This window comes from Heloderma suspectum, chromosome 5 (genome assembly GCF_057233095.1).
Source record: "Heloderma suspectum isolate Gila_16-S chromosome 5, 16-S_ref, whole genome shotgun sequence".
Classification (NCBI taxonomy): domain Eukaryota; kingdom Metazoa; phylum Chordata; class Lepidosauria; order Squamata; family Helodermatidae; genus Heloderma; species Heloderma suspectum.
Genome location: NC_139462.1, coordinates 83,600,910 through 83,606,909, shown reverse-complemented (window position 1 = coordinate 83,606,909; position 6,000 = coordinate 83,600,910).

Genomic DNA, 6,000 nt, shown 5'->3' with positions numbered 1-6,000 from the left:
ACAAAATCAGTCCATTTCTTCTAGCGCATGCATTTTTAAAATTATTTTTTGCTATTTGTGATGGGAGTTTCAAGAATTGAAAACCATCTTAGATATTTCCTCAAGTTGAACAAGAAGAAATGCATAATCAAAAGAGGAAATCTTGCCAAAAATGAAAAATGAAGAAAAACATACACAGTCATCTATTGAACTCATCTCACCCCAAACCATATATTATGCCACTGGATTTTGATAATGTATAAAGCTTAGTTGTCAACTTTCTATTTACTTAGTCCAAATCATTAACTGTTTTCCTGAGATTATAAACCAATGAAGCTAACTAATAGTATTTGGAATTCATGGGAAGCCTCTAAGCGCTTCAACAAAAAAAGAAAAACTTGAAAAAGAAGCAAAAAAATTGGAACCAGTGGATCCCACTCAGGGATGGATTTTCAGAAGTAAATGTCTGGTGGGGGGCATTCTAATACCCCTCTCCCAAGGTGCATTGGTCGCAGTCCAAACTAGGGCCCTGCACACTTCCTCTGGAGTAAAAAGAGGGTTCCGTGACATGCTACGTAATTAACATGTTTCCAGGCAAAGATTGTATTAACATTTTTTATCAGCCGTTGCCTCATGCTCAACTTGCAATCCTCTAAGATACCCAGGCCAGATCTACATGGGGCTTTTACACTGGTCCTACTGTGCCCCAAAGTTGATGGAGTCAGCTGATGCATGCCCTTCTCTGAAGCCAGCATGCTGTTTCTAGCTCTAAAACCTGGTGTTTCTGAAACTGCTTTGCTGATGGATTATCCCATCATGGTGCTTTCATGGTGCTTTCAGGGTCTGTGTGAGTTGAAAAGCCCTCGCTGCAGGGTGCTGGAGCACCACTGATTGGCGGAAGGGAAAGGGGGGGCACAGGGAGAGCAGAGTCATGTCTACCTGGAAGTAACTTCCAATTGCACTTTGCGAGTACAGGAGCAGAGGGGTCTGGAGAATTCCTCTGCCTGTTATAATATTCATTGAGCATGGCAGTGGGGAGTGGGAGTGGTGGAGAGCAAGCCTCAAGCCTGCCATTTTAAAACTATGCATCCCAACTTGGAAGTAACTCATCCTCTTTTGCAGTTCACTGCCCGCCAGCAGGTGGTCGGGGGAGTGGTGGAAAATAAGCCTCAAACAGCAGGAGAGAGAAGGAATGGAGGGAGTTAACCTTCAGCTGCTCCCTATTGGGGATGAGTGGGTTTGGAAATACTGTCTCTGTATCTGCACACCTTCGAGTATGAACGCCCCCCCTTCTCTTCTTTTTAACCTTTGCCTCAAGGAACAATGAGCTGGCATGGATAATCATGTCTACTAAGAAGTAAATCCCATTCTTTTCAATGAGGATTACTTCTGAGAAGTCATCAGGTTGCTTTTGGGTTCCCTTTGTAAAAAAAACAAACTCTCCATGCAGCATCATAGTTTTACACTGCAATGCCCTTGCCCTCCCCCACTTCCCACTTCTCAGGTACCCAAAGCTTTATTGATTTGAAGAGCTGATGGCCCCCAAATGACCCCCAATCCCACCAGGACCATCATCATCATCATCATCACTGCTGCTGCTCAGTCATTCACAATATCACTTTTCTGGAGGAGCACTGTTATACACCTCCGCATTACTTCACTGGGGCTTAGGGGCACCACTGCCATTGGAGAGAGACAGAGAGGTGGGAAGGAGGATGTTTGCATGTCTACTCAGAAGTAACTCCTCTATTGCACACAAGCAAAGCAGGGAAAGCCTGTTAATTCATATATACAGGAGTGTGGAACTACAAATTTCTAGATGCTCAAATAACGATTGTCCCCAACCACCACCCCCACATTCTAGGGTTGTGTGAACTCACCGGAGTCCACCCCGTGACCCAGATCCCAGCCCATTGCCAGACCCAGCTCGTGCTGGGACACGAGCCGGCTGGTGGTTTGCAGGAGACTGGCGAGTGCTGTTGCTGCTGCGAGCAACTGCATCCCTCCCTGCCAACCACTGGCAGAGAGATGTGCAGTTGCTGGCGGCAGTGCGATGATGGGAGAGAGAAGCACCGCTTCCCTCTCCTGTCACCCAGAGCAACTGCATCCCTCAGAGAGGGGTGCAGTTGCTCTCTGCGGCAGGATGGGAAGGGAGAGGGAAGCACTCAGGTGAGCACCTGAGAGGGGTACCGTTGTGCTCAGCGGCGGCAGCACAGCAACGGGAGAGGGAAGTGCTGCTTCCCTCTCCTGTCGCCCAGAGCAACTGTGCCCCTCAGCTGAGCACCAGCAGAGAGGGGCACAGTTGCTCTCCACAACAGGATGGGAAAACTTCCCATCCTGCCATCGCCACTCAGGAAAGGAGCGGAGGCCATCACGCCTGCCCAACTCAGCATGCACAGAGTCGGGCAAGAGAAGGAGCTCACGGACTGGCATCTGGGGGGCTAAACTAGCGGGAACTCTCCAAGCTCGAGTCCCCAGATGGATACTCACGACAACCCTACCTCATTCTCATCCATTTCACTTGACTGAGCATGGAAAGGAGAACAGGGGTGAAAGTAACTCGGTGTCTCCTATTAACTTAACAAAGCACAGGAGTGCAGAGAGTGGGGGCAGGGACGTCTCTCCACATGTCCACAACAATTTAATTCAAGTACTTTAATTCACCCTGACTTACCCTGAGAGAGGCAGCACATGAGGGGAGGCGTTCACTAAATGTGCCTACTCAGAAGTAAGTCATGCATGTCCATAGCACTTGACTGAGCAGGGAAAGGAGAACAGGGCAGAGAGCAAGCCTCTGCTCGTTCTCTGCCCTGCCCCTACGCAATTCATGATTTTGTTCTACTTGCCCACCCAACCGCAAACTAATGCAGTTTCAGGTGCTCTTTGCCCAGCGCAAGCGGTTGTTGTTGTAGTAAGGTATACATTGCTTTACTCACTACAGTGTGCTGCCAGAGAAGCAAACCAAAATTGATGAAAATCTAGATTAAGCTGGAAACTTATCATGAAGTGTCTCTATGTGGATGGGGCCCTAGATACTTTTCACATGTACTACTGAACAGCAAAATCTACCTACACTATAGTTGTGCCTTGGGGGTGGGGGGGTTGAACCTAAATGCAATGACTTTATAATTATCTCTATTGAATGGCATCTTGTTGGTTCTGGAGTGTTGAGATTTTGATTCTTTCTTCTCTGGTGTTAACTATCCCTCCCAGCTTCATGACATCTGCATATTTTATAAGCAGACCCAGTATGCCCTCATCCAAGTCATGTATAAAAATGGTGAATAGAACAGGGCATAGGAAGACCCAGCCTTGTAGCACTCCCTCTGTGTTGACGCTCCACCCTCTTGATTTGATGTCTTATCCTGGGTGACATAACCTCCTCCTCAGCTTCCGCTCTCTCTCCAGTTCCCACTGTCTCAGGCAATAAATCGGGGTGTGACCTGAAGTCTTATCTTCCAGCTGCTCCAGTTCTGAGATTGCATATTGCACTACTCATTGGCATGTAATCAGCGGCAGAGTCGGGCTGCGCCAGGTTCCCAGGCCTTGAATTCTCCACTACAATACTGGATTCTCAATCATCCCTGTCTGATTCGGAATCAGAGTCCTCAGTGTTAAGGCTTTCTGTGGTGCCTGGGCCAGTCCTGACATCAACAATGGAGGACTCAAATGGTTTGCTAAAATCAAGCTAAACTATGTCCTGTTGGTCAGTCGACAGGCAAACCCAGGATTGGCAATACAAACTGTTCTGGATGGGATAGCTAGGGATGGCAGAGAAATCCACCATGGACTCCATTGAGGCCGGATTCTTTAGAATCAGGCCCCCTGGCGTCCACGGAGGAATGGACTGCTCCCCACCACCACCCTGCAAAGGCTGGTCAGGACGGACCCTACCTGGCGGCGGCTGGCCCGGGTCCATCGTCTTCATTCTGCAGCCATCCACTGGCGGGCTGCGGACACAAATGGCGGCCGGCGTAGCGGACGCCATTTGTGTCCTTGCCCTTGGCCGTGATAGGCTATGTAAATATTTTTTGTATCCGCTACGCCATTTGCTCCCCTGCTCTTTGCCGTTAGAGGCTATGTAAATATTTACGTAGCCTATCACGGCCAAGGGCAGGGATGCAAATGGCGTCCACAACGCCGGATGCCATTTCTGTGGCAACGGATGGAAGTCCGGCTGCGGATGGGCCCAGCTGGCGGCTCCGCGGACTCGCCGCAGAGCAGAGTCGGCCAGGGAGGATTCCAGGGATAGGGATGGATTGCTGCCTCCCCCCCCCCCCACGGACCCCTTCCGCAGACGGGTAAGTAGGTTTCGTACACCCCTAGGGATAGCATTCCCTCTGAAGCATCAAGGATGCAGCTTAGGGGTGCTCCTGAATCCAGTGCTGTTCCTGGATGGTCAGGTGGCATCCGTAGCCAAGAGGCTTGAAGCACGGATATCTGAAAGACCGCCTCCTTATGTATGAGCCTACCCAAAATTTGCACTCATCATCTGAAGCCACTCTCTGTTTTTATCATTAATCCCCAGTCTTGAACCAACTGCACTGGCTTCCAATTTGTTTCTGAGTCCAAATAAAGGTACTAGTCTCACCTATAAAACACTAAACTGCTTGGGGCCAGAATATCTGAAGGACTGCCACCTGTCGCATGAGCCTGCCCATAATTTGAGATCTTCATCAGAGGCCCTATTTGTTGCACGTCCCACCACCAAAGGAGATTAGGTTGGTGTGTACATGAGACTCTTTTTGTAGCAGCATCTCAACTGTGAACTCCCACACAAGGGAGTTGAGTTTTAGACAGACAGTAAAAACTATGTTTCATCAGGCCTTTGGCTTTTAAAATTGTGTTTGTTTTTCCTTTATGTTGTTGTGGTTTTATTGGAATTTATTGTACATTGCTTTGAGAAAAACAATATATAACAATGTGTAATAAATAAATAATTGTGATTTTTTAAAGATTTCATATTTCATATTGTTTTATGCTGCACCTTGTGGTTTTAATTTTTGTGAACCACCCAAAGAGCTCTAGCTATTAGGAAGTATAGAAATGAATAAATAAAAGAATAAATAAATAAAAGGTAAAAAGTTTTTATCATCCTTGAAGTTGTCTGTCTGTGCCACAAATGGTGTATTGCCAGGAGAAACAGGAGAAAGGGACAGTTGTTCACCCTTGATCTTTGAAGCGTATCTATCTGCTGACAGAATTGAATATGCTACGAGAACACACACACACACACAAATCTAGGGTTTCACTGGAATGAATTCATGATCATGAAATCAGTTTGTCTGATACTGAAGCTCCTCCTAAGAAATGATGTTGCCAAAGGCTTGATTCCTTCTCTAGGGATATAACAACATCCCTAACTGGATGTTACCTTACCCGAATGTTTAGGGTCAAAACGAACATTTGTCAAATTGTTATTTGATTATTTACTTTAGTGCAAGCATGTGGAGCCCTGATTCAAGACTGGGACCACGGTGCTTAGTTGGGGGGAGAATATTCCCCCCTCTCGTTTTTATCCCAAATCTGCTCCCCGTCCCTTGTGTTTGTTTGTTTTTGGTTGAAAAAACATCTCCATTGGATTCCAATCTGCCCTCCTGAATCGCCATGGTCCCAATCCAAATAGGGCTCACATGCACTCACACTGAAGTAAGTAAGCCAAGGTAAATGAGCCAGAGAGTTATGCACTATTAACAGAATGTTCAGTTTGACCTTTAGTTGCAATAGCTGGGAGAAAATGAATTTTCCCAGCAACAATATATTGTCCCCTGCTGTAATACAAAGTGTTTTGTAGTGACTTATTGAATGGGCAATTAAGACCCATTCACTTTACAAAGACCTGCTCCCCCTGGAGATAAAATTGCCAGAACTGGTTTCTTGATATGGATCAACACAGCTGCCTGACTTTGGGGGCTGTCCTTGGGGGGGGGGGGTCTTTGGAGACTGTCATGATGTGTCCCTGCACTTCAACATTTACCACTGCACCATTGATATTAGGGATGGGAGATAACTGGATCGTCT